Source organism: Calidris pugnax, unplaced genomic scaffold, assembly GCF_001431845.1.
Source record: "Calidris pugnax isolate Ruff unplaced genomic scaffold, ASM143184v1 scaffold219, whole genome shotgun sequence".
In the NCBI taxonomy this organism is placed as follows: domain Eukaryota; kingdom Metazoa; phylum Chordata; class Aves; order Charadriiformes; family Scolopacidae; genus Calidris; species Calidris pugnax.
Window position 1 is genome coordinate 6,054,725 of NW_015094507.1, and position 24,732 is coordinate 6,079,456.

Below are 24,732 nucleotides of genomic sequence, written 5' to 3' on the forward strand. Positions count from 1 at the left end.
AAGTTTGCTTCCTTTTTCGCTGGTAACATATGAACCTGACTTATTCGACTCATTGGAAGACTTTTTAAAAGGGCTATCATTACTGGGGAATGTTCATATGCTAATCCCCAAGCTGACACAGGAGCACACAGCTGTCTCCCAGCTCTCCATTCGGCTTAGTTTAACACAAGGCAACTTGAGTTCAACAGAATTGCTTCACCAGCCTGCAGGCAGAATCAGGCCCTTAATATTCTATTTAGAACTTGTTGGAAATTTTTCACCTGAAAAGATTTTCAATAAAAAGCAGGAGCATTATTGAAGAAAATGTTTGTGATTATAAAGCATATTATGAACCACCTCTTGAAATGATTGTTTATTTGTTTTTGCTGGTATCTGTCCAGTTGGCTAGAGAAAAATAAGTATCTTCCAGATTTTATATCTATTTTTTTTGTCAGTCTTTTGATAGAAAATGTTGAGGGGAAAAATGGAAATGGCAACAATGGAAAACAAAGCAGCATTTTTCAAAATACTGTTATTTAGAAAAAATGCCAATTTCTCAGTCCTTGAAATTTTAACAGCTCTAATTTTTATGTATACATGAATTGGAAGAGAAGAATTGTTCCACTAACTTGTCCCCTTAAGCAGAAAAGCTTGCCCATATGTCTTGCTTGCTCGTGGCTCTTCGCCATTTTTCATCATATTTTGCCCATTTGCATCCTTTCTCCACCCCCTTCCATAGTCCCGTGCCATTTGCAGAACACTTGCAGGTGCTGCTTTTCATTGGCATTCCCCAGGCTGGTCCCACACCAGGGTGAGTGCTTAATGCAGGGTGCTGGCAGGGTTCCACGCGGAGCCCTCGCCAGGATTTCCCCCTCTTCCCCTTGATGTATGGATGAGAGCACAATAAAGTCAGCAGAAATTTGCATTCAGTCTTACACGGACTGAGCACGGAGTTTTGATGGACTGACTGAACTTATCACAAGTTTTTGCTCTTCTTTCAGTCACAGGTAGAAAGGTTGTCACATTTTCACTTTATATAAAAAAAAAGTAAAAAAAAAGAACTGCGTACAGTTAATGAAAGTCATAGGAGCAGTTCAACTGTGCTGTTAGGTTCAGAGCATGAAAGATCATATATCACTGTAACCTACCTAACCTTCCCTGTAGTAAATGACAAACTGCTGGAAATAGCCTTTGGGTCAGGTCTCACATTTACTAAAATACTTGTCCTTCAGCTGCGGACTCTGCTGAACTCATATATCATTCAGCATCTTAAATCACACAGACTTGCATAAACGCTAAATACTAATTAAGATTTTAGAAAATTAGTAAAAGATAAAGTCCATGAAACAGGTCAACTCCAGGCTTAATCATATTTAGAATTTATCTTTTCAGGTGACCTTAGAAAGAAATAAGACTGCAATTTTCTAAGAGTTTATTAGGTTGCTGCTGTGCTTCATGCTGCGACTCATATCGCCCTCAGAACCCATTCAGACGAGCTTGTGCTCATCCAGAAATGGATTTCCAGTTGAACACTTCAAGAAGCAGGACATGGTAACATGGCTGAGCTCACAGAGACTTCATTGGTGACGAGAAGCTTTTCAAATTTTCCATATGTAGTTTGATTAATGGATCTCAACAAGCAGTTCTTAAAAGATTTTATTGCAAAGGTTTTATTTCACAGACAGGGCGTCATTTGCTGGGAAAATATTGTTATTTGAAACATTTCAGGGACCGATATAAAAATGCATTTAGGTATAAAGCAGGGACTGTAGGTGGTGGCTTGTGCAGTTAGGTGCACAGCGAAGTTTGTAATTATTACTTAAGCACCGCTCCATGCATGCTAAAAGCTTTCTGAGCAGTGTTTCTGCCCTGAGGAATAAACACATTAAGAGGAGACAGCTAAGTAGTCAGCAGACACTGAAAAAGAGAAGAGGAGAGACAATTTATGTATCAAATCAGTCAATTCCCTGCAAGTAGCATGGTAGAAGTGTTGGGGTTTTTTATGTGGCAGAAGGCAGGAAAGTAGCAGATATGCTCAGGGAGGTCGGGCAGTGAATACAGAGCTTTTAGGTGATGGAGAAACTGACAGATTGGCTGCTTTGATGTGAATTGAATTGCAGCGGGGTTTTCAGAACCGTTAACAGAGAAGGAGACGGTACTGAGTCATATGTTTTGTGATAAGATATGAGCTGCTGGCAGGGAGATGCAGGGCCTATTCTAAGCACAACTGCAGAGGAGAGGACTCCGAGGTGAGAGAAGTGATGAGGGAGGGGAGAAGGAGATACGCTGCAGGAGGTCAGGAGGAGCTGCATACACAGGACAAACGCTTTTCTTCTGCATTTCAAAATGTGATGTTAGCACAGAGAACTTAGTTGAAAATAAAAATATGAACAAGTTGGTTCCTACCCTCTCCCCATTCCTAGAAATGGGACACAAAGTGCAGCACGGCTCTACCTTGATTTACTGTCTGTCGTATTCCCTTCTGCACCTGGGCTGCTGCAAGTGTGTTATCACTGCTGGCCTCTGAGGCTAATTCTGCAGCTCCTGATGCAGAGGTGTAATCCCCTCTCTCCGCTGAGCTACGACGTGTGCTGTGTTGCTGTAGTCTGCAGTTGTGGGCTAGTCCCTGGGAAACTATTACCAGTTGCTGGAATTTAGAGAAGGTCCAAGGCTGCTTTGAATTACACTCCATCTATGATTAATGCAGGCACATAGTGCAAACTGAGCTTCTGTAAACTGCAGGGCAATGTTGTGCAAGGCAAGGAAGGAAAGATTCCAGGGTAATTTTCCCCTTCTATTGTTTAAAAAGTCACAATATGTCTGCAGTATTTTTAAATGACAGACAAAAAGAATTCAGACGGAATTGTGATTCTTAGGTGTTTGATATGTCTTCCGATTAGTCTTTTCTGGAATTGTCTGTACTGCAGAATAATTATCTATACAAAATGCCTTGTATTAGAATTATAACCTAATCACATCTATATAGCTTTCTGTCTGACTTTTTTAATTGGTTCTGTAATAGCCTCAGTGTAAAAACAGTAACCTGAAGTGATTAGTCATTCATTTTCCCTGTCCCCGAGTCAAAAGAAAAGAAATGAGCTAATCAAATCCATACCACTACCCAGTCTTTTCCAGAAGTAGCTAGAAGTAACAGAAGTTGCTTTCACGTAGCAGAAAATCATTTCAATTCTTTCCCCAAATGACTGCACAAAATTCGATGTGGAGCTTCTATAATACCTTCATTGAAACTACTGTGTTTTTCACTAGGTTAATAAATAAGAAAAGGTCAAGTACGGTACTAATCAAACAATATAAATGAAAATAACCTATGTAGTATTTATAACATGCAGTTAACTACCCTGGTTTGTATTCTAGAGTGAGATAAACTGGCACTGTCTTATAAAATTAAAAGCATTATGGCTTAAGAGCTAGCTTTGTGTCTTGAGCCAGAAAAAAGAGACTATATGTAACATCTACCATTTCATATTCTTAATTTTATATTCAATTTTATACATACCTGTATAATATGTAGTTATATTCAATGCACAAAAATGTATGAGTATAATATACGCACAGCAATATTTCATATTGTATATAATTTATGTACACTGTGACAATATTGTTTTAGTTAAGCATTATTTAAAGGCATGGGTAACTACTATTAGAGATTAATATTATTAAAGATATAGATGTCACTATTTAATTTGCTACTCCTTTATCCCAGGTAAAACCAGCACACTAGTGCACTCAGTACAACAGATCTTTTAAAAATTTTTTTATGTTGATCACTGTACACAGCTAGAGAAAGTACCTAACTTGAACAGTTTGAATCTAATTAGATGAGATGGAAAAAGGAAATAGGTTATGGTGCTGAGGCACAGATACACCTATCATTAGGTAAAAGGGAAACTGTACTTGGATGTCCTGAGTCCTAATGAAGTATCTTAAATTCAATGACCGTGCTTCCCTGCTAATGTCCATCATATTCTGTTATTCCCCTTTTTATCTTATTTTACACAGTGTTCTACTTCCTTTTTCAGCCAGAGTAGATAATGGTCAAATATAATATTGGTGCCAGAGGATAAAACTTCCATTAACAAGCTGATGATGTCAGATGCTGTTACCAATTTATTTATTTAAAACTGCAGATCTATCAACAGAAAACTAAAAGGGAACTTATATTTCCCTCAGTCATCCCCAAAAGATTTAATGATGAAGTCAAGGGCATCACGCTAGACTGATGGCACACAAAGGCTAAAGAGCTGTTGCTCAACATCTTCACAGCCCCAGTGCTCTGCAGGTTTGTCTTCTGTGGGATCCCTCCCAATGGTCTGCTTGTCCTCCCCTGTCCTGTTGATCTCTGGGATGTGCACTGGAGAGGCACTCCTGGTCACCAGGACCAAGCAAGAGTCTTTACAGTGTTCTTCTTTGCCCAGAAGAACACCACCACAACCTTTCACAGTCATGCCCTGCCAAGTAGCTGCCTTCTGACACACTACTTACTTGGACTCAGCGTGGTCAGCCAGAACAACTAGTTAGGCCCCAAAAATCATGGCATTGCTAAAAGTTATTGGGAAAAGAAAAAAAAAACAAACCCAAACCGAAAAACAAAAGGCTTTCTATCAGCCTTGAGCTTAGCTTTTGGACAACACTTCAATAATGTTTGCAAGCTACTCTCCATGGGCACTAAAGCTGGTTAATTGGCTGCTGCTACACTGAATGGGTTTTTTTTATTCTACTTCTCTTTAATGCCATGTATCTAGGAAATGAGGCTTTATTAAAAAAAAATTAAAAATCACTGATTATTATCAGATGCACCATAAAAAAAATGAAGTTGGGATATGGAGAGAAAAACCAGCCCTTACTGAGAGCAAGAGAAATGTTATGCTTGTAAAGGCAATAGATGTGATTCAAATGAAGCTGTACCTTCAAGAATATCTTTTTTTCTGCAGAATTTATGAGAGAAAGACCTTATTTCCCAGCTATGTTTCACTCAAATATCATCAATCTGTTCCATCCAAATGGTTACAATACTAGCCTATCAGAACATGGTTTCCATGTCCTGTTGATAAAATACCTTTTTTATCCCTTGTCTGCACATCTTTTGTCATTTCAACTAGTAACATTTGGAATTTTTTTAAAACTACAGCCTACAGCATGCAAATTTTTCACTGTGATTTAGATGTCCAATTAGTGTAAGCACATGTCGTGTCAGGATGTATAGGGGAAAATAATTACAAGGAGGAGGAAAGAAAAAAGGTGGACAGTAAGTGGGAACCTGAAGGCTGAGAGGAGAAAACAGAATACCTGTCTTGTCGTTGTGTTAGCAGAAGCCAAAACTCTGCTACATTATTTTCTAGTAAGATGTATTTTTTAAAAGATGTACCATTTTAAATGACATGAGAGATTAAAAGGAAAATAGCACAGGTTGAAATCTTTGAGCAGGAATTCAGCAGAGCTATTCACTTAAAACTAACTGTAGGAGCTTGTTTTTTATGTTCCTAAGTACTGCTACGTGCTAAAAAATGTTATTAAATATCTAGATTAAATGATACCGTTGCAACAGATTTCATTATGAAATGAGGTGTGTCCACAATTCAACAGAGGCAGATATAATTTTCAGTGCAAATATATTTTAAATATATGCAAATGTAAATGGCCTCAATTTGCACCAGGGGAGGTTTAGATTGAATATTAGGAAAAATTTCTTCTCCTAAGGCTTATCAAGCATTGGAACAGGCTGCCCAAGGAAGTGGTTGAGTCACCATCCCTGGAGGTATTTAAAAGACATGTTGATGTGGAGCTGAAACACGTGGTTTACTGGTGGACTTGGCAGGGTTGGGTTTACAGTTGGATTCAATGATCTTAAAGGTCTCTTCCAACCTAAGCAATTCTAAATCTTTATTTGCATATGTGTCTGTATATATGTACACATATGAAGTCCTTCGTGACCTATATACTTTTCACAGAGGAAATGGCTTTGACATCTTTTGGTACCATGTACATTCATCTTTACAGTGCTACTACATGTAACATGGAGGAATTGTGCATCCAGCCATGCATAGGGTTGTGTGTGTGTGACTGCTATGGATGTGCTGGGAGAAATGATGATGCTAGGACAAGTAAGCATATGCGCCTTATAGTGGAAAATCCATCTCTCTAATCTTGTGTCTCTAGAGGGCTATGAAACTGTTTTGTCACAATATAAAGATGCAATATTGTGCTCACTAATTCTTAGGACTGCTAGTGTCAGGAAAGCGTTCTCCTAATCTCTGACTCCTGAGAAGCATAAGGGAAACAAAGCCATTGTTATTAGTGCCTGGGCTCTGAAGAGATGCCATTGCAATTTTGTCACTACTCTACAGGGATCTGTTCAGCAGCATCACAATTCAGATAATTGTGTGTCTTTTAAAAACTTCCTTTCGACATAAAAGTAGGTTAAAATACTCCTTTATTATGTCCCCCTTATACATGTTTACATTGCTGGGTAGCCATGTTTGTTATCCTTATTTTGCTTCGTAAGTTTTACTTGAGATAAAAGGACATAGGTATCTCAGCAGACATCGGATATGCAACATTCATTTGTGCCTTTGTACCTACTTACCTATTTATGACCTTACCTGTAAGACCCATATAGCCCTGTTTACCATCCTGTGTCTGGATTATAAAAATTAATAGGTAGGCACTTTGCTGGGATTTCAAATGCTGCTCTCTCCTGTCTGCCTTTTCCATGCAGAAGGCAGCAGGGTCTCAGTGGTGGAAGAGGAGGATGCTGCCGACTAGCAGGCTGCTGCCTCCGAGCAGCAAAGGATGGCAGCCTTTCTCCTGCTCCAGGATGCTGTGTCAAATGTAGCTTGTCGGTAGCTGGGGCTCACCCTGACACACAGGGCCACAAAAAAAATTGTTGCAAAAGTGTGATCTGCCAACCTGGCTGGAGAGGAGCAAGCGGCAGACATCAGTGATGGGAACCAGGCACTAAGGCCAATACAACTGCCAAAAATCTAAAATTGCCTAAGCCTCTAACCTACGTTTAAGACAAAGGACCCCTATGAAATCTTTCAAATGCCTAGCAGTCTACCCTAGCCCATGCCTATGGCTTCACACAAAATAATCCTGTTTCTAACACCAATATAACGTGTTAGTCAGCTGCAAAATTTTGAAAGGAGAGATTTCTTTAACAATAGTAAAGAAAGAAAACAAAGGATAATCCCCATTTTCTTCTATCTGTGTCTTGGTTGCCTGCAGCCTCTATGGCCTCAGGATCAGAGTTGTTGCAATCCTGAGCTTCAGATAATGCCAAAGCAGAGAAGTCATGAGTAGGGTTTTGTCCTGGGTTCTCTGATGTTCCTGCTGAGTCCAGTGTTCAGCGCTGTGGAGGTTTCAGGTCAATCCACATTCACGTGTGTATTGGGATCAGACTGGTTGAGACAGGGTGATTTTTTTCACTTGCATTTCACCATTAATGAATGCAAAACCTGATCTGATTAATAACCAGTGTGTTGCAAGCCTCAACTGACTCAGGAATAAATGATTAGCCCATGGAGCTTGCTGTCAGAAGAAATGATTGAGGACATGAACTGAATAGGATTAAATACATTTGACATCAGAATTTTAAAGCATGTAAGCGGAACAGGAACTAGCTTCCCCATTAAGTAGGTTCTTCTACAAATGTACACTTTGATTATATTTCACCATGTTGTTTCTTATTCATTTCGTACCATTCAGTTCCAGGGATAGGGAGAAGGAGTAAAAAGGAAAAAGCCAGCAGACTTTGGATTCCATTGGAAACTGTTAGGAATAACTTGCTCAGATTCCTTCAACATAGGAGGAAAAATAGACCTGAAAATAGGGGTCAGACCTTGCATGCCCGGAGGCAGCAGAGCCAGTGCATCAGGCACCCTCTGCGAAGTGGCAGTGGCATCAGGGAGCAGGAGATACCATACAAGAGGTGAGTTTTACTGGGCAGTTTGGACACTGGCTGGGATGCTGGCAGCTGCTTGGGCTGCACTTTGCAGCCTGCCCACAGCACAGCCCTACCCTGACCACAGAAAGGAATCACTGCCTAAGCAAGCTGTCAGTCTGAAATAGTCTGGTAATACCATTTTCCTAATGGTAATTTCTGGGATTTTTAAAAATGGAATCAATTTTAATAATCCTAACTCATGTGTACCTGTATAGATTTGTTGCTTAAGAATTATTGAACTTTTGTGAATGTAAACAAGTGTAAAAGAACACCAAATTGCTAAGAAAACCGATTGATGTAGTATTTTTTTTGTGTTACACCAGTGTGTCATCTCAGGAAATCTCACATGAAGGAATCAAACAATCTATAGTGGAGTATTGTATTGGAAATTGGCCTAAGTACAGCACTGAGTCTGGTCATTTGCAAGTAAAATGCCAAAAACATTGTGTCAAATGTTTTACAGCGAATGGCAACTCATTGCAAGAGTTGTGCCACGCACAGAAATCATCTGCCCCTGTGAGCAATCGTAAGGCATTAAAAAAATGTAATACTTGAATCCTGGAAGTAAATCCTGGAATTGCAACCCCAAGAGAGATTTTTCTTTTGCAGATTGCATGCCAGGCTTTTTCTGAATTATTATCACAGATGGTGAAAAATTCCCATGGCCTTATCCTCATGTTCTTTTTCATTCCGAATGGAGTCCTTTGCGAAATACCAGCATGACTGCATATGTTTGAACTCTGACTGTCCACTTAAACGTATGCTGCACTTCAGTGGTGTGGTTTCTGAGAGAGAGTGTTAGGCTCTGTTTCAGGAGGTTTAGAACAATTTATTTTCACCCCCAGGCCACTGAAACCTTGCCTAGTATTATCTCTGCTACACTACGCCGCTAAACTAGAGCAGTGAGAGCTGAAACACAGTCCGTCATGCTGTGCTTAATCCAATAGAGTCGCAAGCTTCAAAAAGACAATTCCAGTCTCTCCCTGTCCTCTACACCCAGCTCCATGTGCTCATCACTTCCCTCGGCTCTCCCGAGCGATCTTTCAGCCGCAGAGTTAGGAGATCCGCTCGCTGATCCAGTGGAAAATGATATATGGCTGGTTCTGTCATCTCTTGGTCATTGGTTGGCCTCAGTCAAGATGCTTCAACTCCCTCTCCCTCCCACTTATCCCTCTATAAAGTGGGAAAATTATAGTGGTGAGGTTACTGTAATTAGTTTCTCTCCTACTGAAAGATCTTCAATGGTAGTTTATTTCTCTGTAGTTAGAGCCTATTTAACTGACAGGAAAGCCAAACTTAAAACTACTCAGGTGATCTTACAACTTAGACCTCAGATTTTCTTAGGTTTGTATCAACAACGATATAATGCCCATTTGTTACTTGCTATAATAGGTATTCCGAATGAATTTTCAAAGTAGATAGTATCAGAGATCAACAAAAGAAATCATAGGAGCTGGAAGTATTCTTACACTGGGTATGAAATGTTATATCTGATGTCCATTTGAGATGAAAGTATTGCTCATCTTTTGCAGCTAAGTGGCGGGTGAGTTTCAGAAGGGGGTAGGGGGGGCAGCCGGGCAGCCCGACTGCAACCCTTCTGGCATGCCCGTTGTTTGTCACCTGATAGGGACAGAGCCACTGCCACCCCGTCCTGCCCTCAGCCCTCACCCTCCTGCTGCTGCTGCTGGTGTGCTGGAGCACAGCGCCGGCCGCTGTGGTTGTGCACTGCCCACATTTGTAACCCCATCGTCCTACACAGGGGTACTCTGCCTCCAGTCCTCTGGGTGGAGCAGCATGAAACAGCTGGAGCGTGCTCACGGACCTGGCATCTAATGGGCTTTTTGGTGAGTAGTGGTAGAAGCCTTATGTGTCTGGTACATGGTACACGGTGTACAAGCCGCGTTGAAATGGATCTGTTCCACAGGAAATATGATTTTATGCTTCCTAATTAAGCAATTAATTTGAGTTTTGCCTACTATTTCGCAAATGTCAGGGGACAAAGTTGAGAACAAGTGCATGCTGTATTTGCATCAGGAGCTGAGGTCTAAAGAATTGTGCAAAACTGATAGTATGCAGAGTTGATTTCCAAATTAATGTTTGGATGCATTTGAGTAGATAGCTAATTTTACTTTTTTCTTCACTTATTTGATATAACCTGGTTTGAACCTCCCCAACAGAATAAGAATACAGATTTAAAGAAAGTCTCGGCTGACTGATCTCTGCGAGTGTCCTTGAAAGTCCTTCTTTAAGCTTATTATGAGTCTGTTTTTTTCCACTGGGAAACACGTGTTGTCCTGTAACTCTAAACTCATAAGAGACAAATGTCAAGAAAACTTGGATGGTTAAATAAAAATTGATTTGCATGGTCTGAGACTGACAGCTGTTTCATATAGTTTGGGCCACTCTATGGAAATTTTGAAATGTTAATAACCAGCAAAATCTGTCTCAAGTAAAATATGCTCATTGTGTTCCATCCAAATGATACTAATTTTATCCACTGAAAATATAGTCTTCAATAAACCCTGGTTCATTCACAGAAAATAAACCATTGCTTTTACTTAATAAAGGGGTAGCAAAATTTATTAGTATCAGTATGTACTCATTTACCATATATTATTTTATTATTGCAAGTTACAATGTATATAGATAATTAGAGGCCTAATCTAGGAAAGGCCAGAAAGTGAGAGTCAACATTGTGCTGGGTGTTACATCAGATCTGCAGCACTGAGGAATCCACTTTATTTACGGAGAATCCCCTGAAAGCAATGAAGGCAGTCAACAAGCTACTCTACACAAGTGGGAAGACTCTGGTCATGCATGTCTAAAATGTGCAATAGAAAAAGACGTGATTGCCCATTTTATGGTGCGTTGGGCTTCACACGGAGTCTGTTTCTAGCAAAGAACATTTCTAAGGTATTGCATGCAATAAATGAATCCTCTAGGCTCTTGTTTTCAATGTTGCATGCAGCCCTTTAGTGTGAAAACTTCTGTGGAGACTTCATGAGATAAAATTTCTCTCAGGTGAGGTGCTGAGACTCTAGGAAACAAAACTGACAATGTTGTACCTCTGGGAATCTGTGTTCCCACTCTTCTATATTCAAAAATCAATGTATGGCAAAGATGTGGTTTTAGAAGGCCCACTGTATGCAAGTGGCTATTAAAATGGTACGACTGGTATCTTAGGCAAATTGGCATTTGTTAAGCATGTGGGTAGTATTATTAGCATGGCATATGCCTGACATTTGAGTAACAGTCACCAGTATATCTGAAACAGAAGGTGCCTGCTTCATGGGTCAGTTCTCTGCTGAAATCTGCAGAGTTGAATTGAAACTAAACAGTTGTTGAACCCAGTGCACTTTGGAGAAACTACCTCATCCCTACGTCTCTCATGTCAATCTGAGATTGAAGGAAAAGCTGTAGTTCTCTGAGGAGACTTATTCAACAAGAACAACTTAGCTGATGCGGATGCCTTCGTCATGCAAACAAAAACATGCAATTACAGCACACCTGCAGTGTGATAAAGTGCCCGGTGTGTGTGTGGCAGCAGCTCCACAGGCTGCGCACTGTGTGATTTGAAACTAAATCTTTCTTCCTCCTATTGACTTCTTGCCCTCTGGTACATTGAGTTGGCTGCTTGAGACGCTTTCACTAAGTACAAAGTCAATTGACTGTAAGTGGTGATGAAGAAAACGTCGTGTGATTAATATTACAGTTCAAGCTCTTTGGATCAGTTGCAGAAAGAGCAGTCAAATAAACTCAACTTCATTTCGAAGAATCACACACTGTTAATGGTGGAGAGTCTGCCTGGAGTCCAAAGGGAAAAACAAGCCACTTGAGGCAAATCTCTCTTCTTTTACATAGAACAAACTAGTTGAGCAGTGTTAAAAGCTGCCTATTGATTTGTGCCCAGACTGAAAGCCATGCAGTGATGTAAATGAAAATGTGTCAAGAGTCAATATTGATTTTTTTTCTTTTTTCTTCTTCTCTTTTTTAAAGCAAGGCCAGCCCCCATGGGAAATACTGTTAGCTATACTGCTAGGCTTGTCAGTGAATGAAGTAAGACCCTTTTTCACAAGACTGCATATGTCCAGACATCAAATTACCTTCTTTTATTGAGGCAATATGGACAGCATGCTGAGAGCAGCTATGTTGACAAAATTTCTTTTTTTGAGAAATTTTTTAGGTGAAGAAAAAGAAATGACAAAGAGAAGAAGTCAAATGTTAGAGAAGATAAATTTGCTGGGCTGAGCTGGCAGTTTAATACTTGCAGAGTAAATCTGATTTTTTTAAAAATCTTTGCTTGCAACAAATTTGTGTAACAATATAAATTATACTCAGCAAGAGCCAAGGATAAGCAAATGGTAAAACAGGAGTCCTGTTGTCCGGAGAAAGGTGTGAACTCAGCTGGAGTAGACCTGGCAAGAGTTTCCCTTCAGAAAGATGGAGGTCTTCAGCAAGAAGACCTACAAGAATCTCCCTTTTGAGTGAAGGCTAGCAGAAGAGAAATGGGTGATCCATGAACGGTAATCCAAATATATTGTTTGTTGAGTTCACACTATCCTCAGCTAGTGATATATAAAGCAGTTTAGGAAAATACAGCTAGCAGTTGCCTATTGTTTTCTCTTCAAGAATCAGATGCAAACTGCAATAAACACTGTTTTCAAAATCAATGTTATAGCTTTTTCTATTAGATTACAAACTGTAACTAGCCTCTTTTAACCAAAAGTTCTACTGGGCTACCTCCTAGCAGGTAATATTCTTCCAGGTCTTTGACAAAGACTCCTCCTCTGCAACCAAAATAAGCTCTTTTCAATCTATGCTATCAAATCTATGCTATCAAATGCTAACTAATCCTCCACACCTCATGTAGGGAAGGTAACAAAATGGGGCAGACAGCCCATGCAGCTCTGATCTTCTAAGAATGAACAAAGACCCACAAGGGAGGGTTGTATTTAGTGTGGAGGCAGCTTTGTGAAAGATGCTTTTTGACTTTATTGGCACTTCTAAGGCTTTGGATACTTCACAGCTCCTAACTTTGCCTCCTGGACAGAAGAAATGCTGCTCCATCTATGGTGGTGGCTTTGTTCTTTCCATTCATCCATCTCTACTGGCCTCTCTCCATGAAAGATATTTCTTCTGACCCTATATCTACCCCCCAGAAATACTCACCTCAACTGTAGTTTCACTGGGGTAATGAAAGAACTATTTAAAACTGAAAATAAATAACTGGAGAAACAAAATTCTTAATTGTATAGCAGACTAGACCAAGTACCACAGCAGCAAACTGGCTGTCTTCCAGCTACTGGCAGCAAAAGGTGCCCAAATCAGGAAAATGCTGTGGCAAATCAAAAGTGCAACCCCAAACATATTAAGTGTGTGGAAATACTCCTATTGATTTCATGTTGATGAGGTTCAGGTTCCAGCTAATTAAAATAAAAGTTCGTTTTTAAGACTCCAGCAAATTGAATTTGGCCTTCTATTAAAGGCTGCAACTGAGTTATAAATGGATGCCTGGTTATTTGGGCTGATGAGCTGAAAATAGTTGAATGAGAGATGTGCACATGGCTCCCCTTTTATTTTTCATCATTTCAGGCAGGTTTTTGATCCTTTTATTTTCTTTTTTTTTTTAAAGTTTTTCTTACCAAACAGAATGAGAACCATAAATGTAACAACTTTTTTTTTTTTTTTTTAAAGAGAAGAAACATGAGGATAATAACATCTTCTGCATAAACTAGATGTAATTTGTCACAAATCTGGAAAGTAAGGCAATACTGAGGTTGTTCATTCATTCAGCCTGGTTTGTCAGGCAGGTTGCTTTCAATTTTGTTATAACCATTCAGACTTATTATTATTAAAATTCAGGCAGAGGGAGACAGAAGAAGATATAAAATTATTCCACTGCTATCTTCTGTACATAATGTGCAGAGATATTCACTCAGTGGAATTCTACAATAAAAGAAATTAATAAGAAATATGAAAGGCAAAACGCGAATTGGATGCATTTTCTAAATCAGTTTTAAAAATGTATGAATGGGAATGGTTTGACATTAATTACTTTCCAAATGTTTTACTTGTCTCATAATAATGTTCTTTGCGTAAATGATTTTATTTTGTCAACACCACAATTTCCAGTGCTGTCTCACACTTTTCTTTTCTGGGCACAACAACTACATATGATGATATGAGTGATTTCAGCCAGATTTGGAAACACTTATTTCTTCTGTACATCTTAAGAACTAAACAGGAGGACTGTAGGCTGGACACACTTAGATGCTCATCCATGTAGAAGACAGGTACTGACATATCGAGGATTTAACTGGTGTCTCCTGGACTCCTCTATCCTTGGTGCGGTGCTCCACTTTGGAACTGCACAAGAAGCCACCTGAACTAACCATGAAATGAAGGAGAAAGAAGGATCTCCCTCTGGCCGGACAGATATCTCCTTTCTCTTGATATTCTTGGCTGCAAACTCTGCCCTACAGCTAGGTGCCAAAGCCTTCTTTCTGTATTTGATAAAGAAGACACAATGATATTTCACATTTTTCCTTGATGTTTCTTTCATCCATTCTTTCATTCGTTCACCGAGTGTGAATAGAAACTTGTGATTAGTTATTTGTTCTGGAGCAAGGACTTGAATCTTGGTAACCCACCTGAGTGACCTAGCTGCTGGCAGTACTTAATCCTGTAACTCTTAACACCAGCCTTAGACATGTTCTAAAGGCAGCTCTGTGATCTGGCACAGCTAGAAAAATGGGTGGAGAATTGCCTTGTTTGAGCATTCAGCTTGAGGGACTCAGGATCTTTGGTTTGTGCTGGGACTCTCACCTGGGGTGCCATCACTTTTTAAGCCTGTCCAAAAACAGGTACTGACACAGTTCAATCATCTCCACCCCCAGGAAGAGAAGGCAGTCTCACACCAGTACAGCATAAAAGCAACACAGTTGTAGCTGAGTCCTGAGCTTTCTGAGACACTATTTGACTTTTAGGGGTAACCGGCAAGGCAGTGATCTGGCCAGAAGATGACCTAGCAGACACTCAGTAGCAGAAGCTGCCCCAATGCAGATACAAGCTGCAGCAAATGAGGGAAGACCTCTTTTCCTGGGAGTCCTCCTGCTGCACCTAACAATTCACCTGGAAGGTGAGGGCTCACGTGCTGCACCAGCCGGGACAGAGAGGACTCGGTTATGTCTTTCCTTCAGAGCAGCCACTGGTTTAAACAGCAAGAAGTCTTTGAAGCAAACAGCAGAAAACAGGTCTCTTTCCCAGCTGAGTGCCCTGTGGTCATGCTCTGTCCTGCTCTCTGGCCCAATAAATCCTTAATTATTTAATGTAAAATAAAACAGCTTGCTTTGGAGCAGCACAGAGCGCTCTGTCCGTCTCTCTGTCTTTGGGTATTTGTGTGTGCGTGTGCACACATAAAGACACTGGTCCAGAGATGGGGAGGTTGCAATTCTCTTGGGAGGTGAGATATGTGAGTTTGAATCCTCTTAGGCTGGAGGGCAAGGGAGGATTAATTTTATTTTGTTCATAGTCTTATACTAGAAGAGGGTTTTAATGGGGAACTTGAAGGAGGATAGTAGGATGACCTTGGGAATGTTGTGTGCCTGGTAGTATTTGGCTGAATGCTAAATTGTTGAAGGAGAGAGAGGATGATAAGTAGGGGAAAAGAGGCAAATCAATTTATCTCAAAACTGTATTGGTTAAATTAATCATTTAAATGACCCGATCTGGGTTCTTTATAGGATGCATGCTTCTATGTGTAAGCCACTTGTCTTTTTTACAGATGAAATGCTTTGAAGTCAGTATAATAATATGTCCCATTTCTCAGCATAGGACACAGAGGGTGGCATGATAATAGCTTATCTGTTTTTATTTTAAATGGAATCTATTTGAAATATCTTCAAGATGCAAAAAAGGAAATAATAATATGGATGAAAGAGCAGCTGTCCAAGAGCTCCACTTTCTCTGAGAAATCTTTATGAAAAACTACATAAACAATTGTGATGTTTAATGCTTTCTTTGCTTGTTCAGGTGTTACATTCAGAAGTGAATCCAGATTGTAAAAGAAGAGGCTGTGCCTGTGTTTCAGAAAACAACATAGTATGTGACTCACATTTTGGAGAAAAGAGAAGTGGGAAAAAATGTTACTCATTTTTCTCTCCTCTAACTTAACTCTTTAACCTTCCTTTAACACTTGCCTTACTTCAAGAACATACTTTATCCTCTTGAATCCAATGCAGAGTCCTTAGTCTCTTACCCCTGGAAGGGGGAAGAGTCTGTCAGAGTCCCATTTCCTTGGGGGTGTGACAGAGTCGGGAAAGAAAAAGCAGAGGTTTGTGTTTTGTTTAGAAGAAAAGGAGATAAACACAGGGAAGGAAATAGTGTGTGAATAGGAATAAAGATTATATATTCAAAAGCCTTTCAGAAATCCAGCTCTCCTCCCCTTTTCCTCTACCCACCCCATAAAATTATTTTGCCTTCGATGCCATTTCTCTCTCTTTGTTCAGTGACACACAAGTATGCTCTGAAAGGTATCAATTCCCATTTCCTTTCCTGTTTAACTCAGATCAGGAGGAGAAACTGTTTGAAAAGCAATGGTTATGAAATGGATTTTTAATACAAGCTCAGTACTTCTAGTGAATGTTCCTGCCAAAAGAATTTAACCTGCATGATTACTTAGGGAAAAACAAAAAAAAAAAGCAAACACAAATACACCGGGAGCACAGTTAAATAGTGATTTCTAATTTATTGTAGTGGTTAGGAGCATATTTTAACTCAATTTGCCATGCTCTCCATGATTACTGTAAGCTTGTCAATGAGAAAAACTCTTCCCAGTGAACTATATGGATTCTTGCCCTTAAATAAAACAGTATTGTTTATGCCTTCTAATCAAGGATATTGTTTACAGGGCAGACAACTGTTAAGTCTTCTTTTCATTATTGACTGCATGATTTATTTCCTTTTGCTACTGCATTTAGATGTGCTAAAACCTCTCTTGACTGTTTATAATCTTCTCAGTGCCTTGCTCTAGGCTTTGAATGCAGCACAGTTACATCAAAACAGCTGAGTATGGAGCAGAGTCCAAGCTACCGGACACCTGCGCCGAAGAGCTGTGGCAGTCCTTTTATTGTTTGTTTTCTGCTCTGTAGCAGAGTATGTAAAGACGCTCAGGGAATAGTGTGTTATTGGACATGGGTATAAAGACTTCATCAGCCTAATGGAACAATTAACTCAACCATTCTGCTGCTCTTGATCTGCAGAATTTTGCTTTAAGATTAGAGTGATAAGGTGAAGATTAACACCTCTGGGTCAGTGGGGCTGATGAGACATGATTTATTAATCCTCAAAGAAAACCTTAATTGGACACAGGAGCACTCTTTCCGTCATTGTTAAACACTGCCAATTCCCTGGATAATTAGTGTAGATGGTGAGTATGATAGAGACTTATTGTAATTAGATGCACCAAAACTAAAGTAATGATTTTTTCCCCTGGGAACACCATGTGTTATTTTCTCCAAATAAATCAGTGCTGATGTTTGCGAACACCTGAAAAACATCCCCTACAAATGGTCATTGACTACCCAAACATAACTTATAGAAGGGAACTGGAGAACAGGGTTCATGAAAATCCTTTGATTTAGAGGAACTGTCTTAAATCTTGGCCTTCAGAGCACAGAGAATTTACTGTGCAAGCAGGTTAATGAGCAGGTTGATTTATTCTTATTTTTTTACCTATCATTACTCATTCTTTCATCAGGTTCTTTCCATTAAGAGACACTGATTTATAGGAAGAAGCGCTCCTCTAAGGAGTTTGGTAGGTTTTGAAACCAAATCTTGGAAATACTTTCTTTTTCAAAGAAATGTCTTTTTGCAGGCAGTATAATAAATGGGTTCATTATAATGCAGCATGCAGCTAAAGATTGGAGAAAAGTCTGTAGGCATACAATTCTAGCTACTGTACCCCAGGCTCAAGAAATGGAGCTGTGTGACTTGAGGATTCATTATGACGCTTGGCGTAGTGCAGCCCTGATGAAATAAGTTAACATTCTCATTAGGGGGTTGGAGCAATCATTTGGAAAAAGGCTCCTTTGCTACATTTGTTTACTGTGTCACAGGAAGCATGTCCTCAGTCAACTGGGATAATCATTGTCAGCGTTTTACATAGTTACAAAGCAAACTAATAAGCCAGATTGTCGAATTATGTCAATCATGTCTAAATATCAACAAGAAAATTGTTGTTTGCAGATGGGAAATTTGTAAAAAAGCCTAGATATGCAGTACAGTGTCAACAGCACACATTGCGAGATCATGATTTAAGACTCATATCTGGGGGTATGTGATTTTCCCCCGTGTGGCTCTGAAGCCAGATTGCTGTGTCTATTAAACTGTCTGGTGAGACTTTTGACATTTAGAGCACTGACCAAGGAGAATTTGTATCATTAAGCATTACATCCTGCTTCTCCTACCCTGTCACTTTACCCACCACATTATCACACTGGTATATTAGTTGTCTTCTTGTTGACTCTGTTGGAGTCCTCAGGATTTATTGCAACTTCACACCCAGAATGACTTCCCAAGGCTCTAGCTGGAGGAGAGATGAGAATCAAGAAGTGGTGTCAGATTTTTTTCTGCAAAAGACACAGGAAAATTATATATATTCCTGCCCAGTCCTGTTGGGAATTGGAGTCCACTTTTAGTCCAGCAATCCTGATGTCAGCTTTCTGAGTGACAAATCCTTTTGGCACTTGTCATCGTTGCACCAGACGCCACCCCAGGGGAGAAGGGACCTGTTTGTGCTGGTAGTTGCTGAGTGCTTGTGTGATTTCACCCCTGCTCAAGCTGATGCATAAGGGACAAAAGCATGAAGAGTTTAAAAAATGCTATAAAGCTTTCAGAATGCTTAAATAGACTGAAGTGAAGATTGCACAAGGAAGCAAGATAAAAAGTAAGACATTAATCTGCAAAAAGAACAAAAGATCTATTAAATTAATCAATAGGTCTTTTTCAGTGGCAAATATAATTTAGTTAAAGAAAACATAGACAGTCCAAGAAGAATCTAATGAGATCTTCACCTCTCCTAAAAGCAAGAATTGAGACGAGCAGTTATTGACTGATAGGTATGTTTTTCAGAGAGGAAAAGCATGCTCTGGAGGGTGGATCTTGGATCTGCGCTGAAGTTACAGAACCTCCTGCACTGTACTGTCCTGTGGGAACATGGCCTTCAACTTAACAGCAGAGAGATGTCACCTGATCAGAAACCCCAGAATACAACACACACCAAAGCCAGTTTCTGTCTTTACTCGTATTTAGAAGGATATAGCAAGGAATAGATATATATTAATTCCCTAGCAACTTTAACTGCCCTTTGGGAACATGACAAAATAATGTGAGAAAAAATAATATATATTTTGAACAGGAACAACTGTCCAGGGACCCAGGTAATAGGAAGATTTCTCTGTTATTGTAGGTACCAGCGTAAGTCACTCTTTCCATTAGGTAAGTCCCAAATAGTTTGATGTTGGTTCTGTCCAAGACATAAACTGGATTGTTCAGACTCAATGAGAAGTAACCCCGTGCACCAATACAGGTTCGGGGTTGACCTGCTGGAAAGCAGTTCTGTGAAGAAGAACCTGGGAGTCCTGGTGGACAACAAGCTGACAATGAGCCAGCAATGTGCCCTTGTGGCCAAGAAGGCCAATGGTCTCCTGGGGTGCATTTAAAAAAGCGTGGTCAGCAGGTCAAGAGAGGCCATCCTCCCCCTCTACTGTCCCCTGATGAGGCCACATCTGGAGTACTGTGTCCAGTACTGAGCTCCCCACTTCCAAAAAGACAGGGAACTACTGGAGAGAGTTCCAGCAGAGGGTTACAAAGAGGATCAAGGGACTGAAGCGTCTCTGTTATGAGGAAAGGCTGAGAGACCTGGGTCTGTTTAGCCTGGAGAATAGAAGACTGAGAGGGGATCTCATCAATGTTTATAGGTATCTAAAGGGCGGTGTCAAGAGGATGGGGCCAGATTCTTTGCAGTGGCACAAACTGGAACACAGGAAATTCTATCTGAACATGAGTAAGAGCTTCTGTATTTTGAGGGTGGCAGAGCACTGGAACAGGCTGCCCAGAGAGGTGGTGGAGTCTCCTTCTCTGGAGACATTCAAAACCCACCTGGGTGCGATCCTGTCCAGCCTGCTCTGGGTGACCCTGCTTTGGCAGGGGGGCTAGACTAGATAATCTTCAGGGGTCCCTTCCAGTCCCAACTCTTCTGTGATTCTTTGATTTAGAGGATCATTCCTTACTGATTAATGACTCGTTTAATGATGCATTATTTTTCCAAGATTTTCTTGCATCACTGTTGCATGTCCCATAGTACTGATTTCCACTGATCCATGATTTGGAATCTCTTAATTCATCCTCATAACAAGGAGTGCTTGCTCCATACTGTGGTTTTTCTCTACTAACCTCCCTTTGAAATACAGTCATGCACTACCCAAAGTCCGGGAATTTAGCAGACTTTTGCAATAGCTCTCCCCTGTAGCATCTAAAGACTAAACTCCAATATTATTAGTTATACTGTTACAACTTCCCAAGAGTTTAAGTATCACAGTCTGAAACAAAGTGCAGTGCAGACTGTCCCTCTAATTCTGAATGTTCATGGCCAAACACAGGCACCTGCTATTCAACAGCAGTCTCCTGAAACTTGTTCAAGAGGAGAGCCAGAAGCACTAAATTAAACTATTAGTGTAACACACAGAAGGGGGGGGGGTGAACAAACTCAACAACTGTATCATGCCCCATCTGACTGGTGTACTGATGTTATTAATTTAAAGCTGAACCAGCCATCTGGGCTCTTTAGCATCCATATATGTTATGTCGGAGTCTGATCCTCAGAAAGGGGAAACCAGGGAAAACTTAATCTGCCATTCTGAAGAAAGGCAATGATATTTCCTTTTCTCAGTGTGAAGCAGTCTTTGCTGAGCAGGAATTTAGGAGCCTCATGGGGTCTGTATGTGCCAGCAGGCACAGAGGTTCATTTTAACTTCATCTGACCCTTTGGGAGAGAGTAAACACATAGAGTATCTTTCTTTTCACACAGCCTCATAATAAACTTCCAGAGGAGCATGAGCTTGACAAATCTCGCTGTACAATTCTAATTAAAATAGATCTTCCTTTAAAAAAATCAATTCCATTAAAAGAAAAACTCCACAACTCTGCTTCAGTCTCAGTCTCACTAGAAAGACAAGTATCAGTAAGCTGTCGGATCTCCTGAAAAAAACATACACAACCTGACTGATTGATTTTAAAATGCAATCAATTAGAAATCACACTTGACTTTTTTGATTGGAACTTAATTTGATTTGGAATGGCCTTGTGTCCTTGTCGACTATTAATTAGCAATAATAATAGTATTGTTCTTCTATGGGAATTTCAAACAGATCTGCCTTCCTGTAAGGCAGATGGTCGGTAAAGCTCAAAGCACTTTTGGTCACAGCAGAGGTCTCAGCTCCATTACTTCTGTTAGCTGGCAAGGGGAGGCTTTGCTGGAAAAAATGGTAACCCTGAACAGAGGAAGAAGTTGCCAGTGGAATGAATTTATCTTTTCCAAGCTGCAATCTGAGAGAGAGCGACAGGCAGGAGGGGCTGCGGCATCCTCACAGCATTGCAGCTGTCAAGGTGCTGGGCACTGCAGGGAAAGGTATAGCAATGCAGTGGGGCAGCAGCTGGAGCCTCTCTAGAATTCCAGGTGTTAAACTGGTGTCAGACAAGCTGATCCACATTTTTATCTAAAGCATTAGGCCAGACCTTCCTTGGCCAAAAGCAAACTCAATTGTATTATCTTCTGTTTGTTCAAGGGATAAGCCCAGCAGCTGTTCTGGTTGTGTAACACTTATATCTTTAGAGAGGCTGCAATGACAGGGGGAGCTCCACGTGTGGGGACGGGCCCCCTCAGTAACCTTGGAAGGAGCGGGATGCACAGCACTGTGCAGGGCAGTCTCTCGCTGACAGGAGATGATTGAGTGGATGGCTTAAATTTCTTTTTTTTACCTTTGCACTGCAGACTAAATACTAGTCTGCAGAAGTGCCTTCCATTAATATTCATCCGACAGACTTAATTTTAAAGCAAGTATTTGTTATTTCCATAGATGGAAAGAAGCTGTTAGTATTCTTAGAGATAAAAGAGATATTTCTTTTTCTTTCTTTCTTTTTTTTGCCTGGTACATCAAAGGGTACAAACACGTTCATAGTTCCATGGCTGGTTTTAGGACAAGGAGTGTGAATGTATGTTTCCTGCTGTTTGTTGGGTTTTTTTTAATCAGCCCTGTTCTTCACACAGCAGTGTGAAAAAAGCCTAAAGCTGGGCACTGTGGATTGTGATGTGGATTGGCACCTCTGGGGAGCAGCTAAGCGGAATGATGCTTATTGCCAGTTGCTGTGCAGTACTAGCCTAAGGATCCACACAGAGACCTGTATATATAAACAGCACAGAGACCCTGGGGGTCTCAAGGTGGCCAGGTGCAAGAAATGCCCTCTCACTGGGTCTTACTAAGCTGGACATGGCAGCAGGGGGGACCAGCTACATGGGCTTGTCCTTAGTGGCCTGGGAGTGTGGGTAGATGGGGCAGAAGCCTGACAGCTTCTCCCTGGAAGAGGCTTCCTATCAACAGGCAACTGGGGAGAAGCAGAGAGCAGTGGGGAGCAGTCACCCCACAGCGGGGAAATGCTGTTTGCTTAGGACACATCTACCTTGCTCCTGGAGTCTCAGCAGGACCACAGGAATGATTCCTCTGACATGGGGTAGTTTGAGAAACCTACCGTTGCTGAGGGTACTGTGGCATCCTTTCTGTGGGTAGCTTTAGTTGGCAATGACATCAAACCACTACCTTTTGGAGACAAAAAATATATACCTACTAATACAAAGGAGAAGGACAAAAGCATGTGTTGCAATGGAAATCAAAGTTCCCTGCATATGTAAAACTTCAGCTTCATGGTACCTTTGTGCCCATTATATACCCGTGTTTACAAAACAGAAGTTAACAACTTCCTTAGCTCTCTTAATACAACATAAAGACATTTCTGCAACCACATAGTCTGTTAGGCGACTATTAATTAGACAGCATGACGACCATTAACTTGGAAGTAAGGAGTGGCCTATCTCATACCTCACTCTCACAAAGTCTGATTCTGTTGATAATAACCGTGTGGCCACTGACATCATCCCACCTGCTTGGATTCTCACTTGTGATCAGTCCCACAGAACTACTAAATAAGTTATGTTTAATCAAGCACAATGCATTTAATGCTCTTAGAAGAGTAAAAGTGCCTGCCGTTCTCAAGAATGAGAATTGCTCGAGGAAGTAATGCAGAACACTAGTATATTAATGCCCACAAAAGCCCAAATATTTCTAGAGAAAGATAAGGTGGTTAGTAAGCAGCAAGAATGTTCATGGAGTCATAAGAGAAGCATTTTCAAGGACGAAAGGATTAAAGTGACCCTGCAGATAGGAGAAAGCACTAATTGAAAGAAATCAGTGAATTAATCCATAGCTGGCACTAGAAAAAAAATAATCTTTGGTAATACTGTAATATTGTTTCTTTATTCTAGGCTGTGATCTTGCATTTGCAGAAAATAGGGCCTGTTGCTGATATGCCGGGAGGCAATTCGCTCACCTGCGTGGCTGTCAGCACAGGGGAAGGAGCGTGGTGCTGCCATCCATCCTCTGTCCTGACAGGGGCCTCAGGTGGGGAAGTGCCACGGCTCTGGGGCACAGGCAGCCCTGCCACAACCTCTCCCTGCTGACTGCTCGGTACGGCTGCCACCTCACAGCCATGGATAGTTAAGCAGCTATCTCCAGGTCTTCTGTGCAAAAGGGGAACCACAGCTGGACAGAAATTGCCACAAGCCCTCTCCCACTAGAGGTTCTCCTTCTTCCTCCTCTTTTGCAAAAGGGCTTCAGCCAAGAAGCCCCGTGAAGGGGCAGGGAACAGATACACCACATCTGCACAAGGGGAAATTATTTTGGACCAGTGTAATTGAGTCTGCTCTTGTACCAAACAGTGAGGGTAAAGTTTTCCTCCAGGCTAAGCTATGATGTAGCTCCAGTACGTTCGCACACTCTTTTAGGTGTAAAGCTACCTGGATATAGTTTTGAATGGAAATCTGCCTGGTACCCAGCTACCTAGTAATTGCATCAGCAGACCAGGGTGAGGGATTGCAGGAAGGGATGGAAGTACATCATGGGAGTAAAGCAGGAGGAAGCAGATCATAAACATTTGCTTAAGACTATATTGTATGTTATGGCATGGGATGGGAAAAGACTAGTGTCTCCTTTATGCTCTGTAAGGTGAAGTAATTGAGAAGTTGTTCGATTGAGATGCTACTGCACCCGGGAAGCTATGAGATGAACTGCCTCAAAAATTAACTTCAAGGAGACAGACTTAAAGAATATAGAAGAGGATCCTTCTCTGAACTTGACCAACATAGCACATAATTCAGTAAGCTTTAATGGTGAATTTATGATGTGGAAAAATTTATTTCCTATCCCATCTTCCCACCTAAAAAAAAATAGGAAAAATGAAAATAGAAATATTTCTTACATAAACTTTAGTTACATCTTCTGGTGAAATGGCAGGATGAAAAGAGTAATTAGGGTTCAAGGTCAAAATAAAATTCTGTTCACATCTCAGTCCTTCAAACATCATTCTGCAAAACAAGAAAGCTGAATAGAGGAAGAATTAACTGATTTCTTTTAAGTTTAGTAATTGCAAATGCAAAATGAATATCGTTCTGCAGACTTGGT

At 40.6% G+C, this 24,732-nt stretch overlaps 1 protein-coding gene across 3 annotated transcripts in view; it reads left to right on the forward strand.

The window, feature by feature from the left end:
• The window catches only part of HS3ST5 (heparan sulfate-glucosamine 3-sulfotransferase 5), a 189,836-nt gene that overhangs the window by 145,184 nt on the left and 19,920 nt on the right, over positions 1 to 24,732 (forward strand). The window contains exon 1 of one of the 3 annotated variants that reach the window (XM_014964380.1): positions 9,713 to 9,786. The exons of the other annotated variants lie outside the window; for them this stretch is intronic. The gene's annotated coding sequence lies outside the window, so the exon portion shown is untranslated. Of the gene's footprint in view, positions 1 to 9,712; positions 9,787 to 24,732 lie in introns of those variants that run through there. 3 annotated transcript variants of the gene reach the window in all.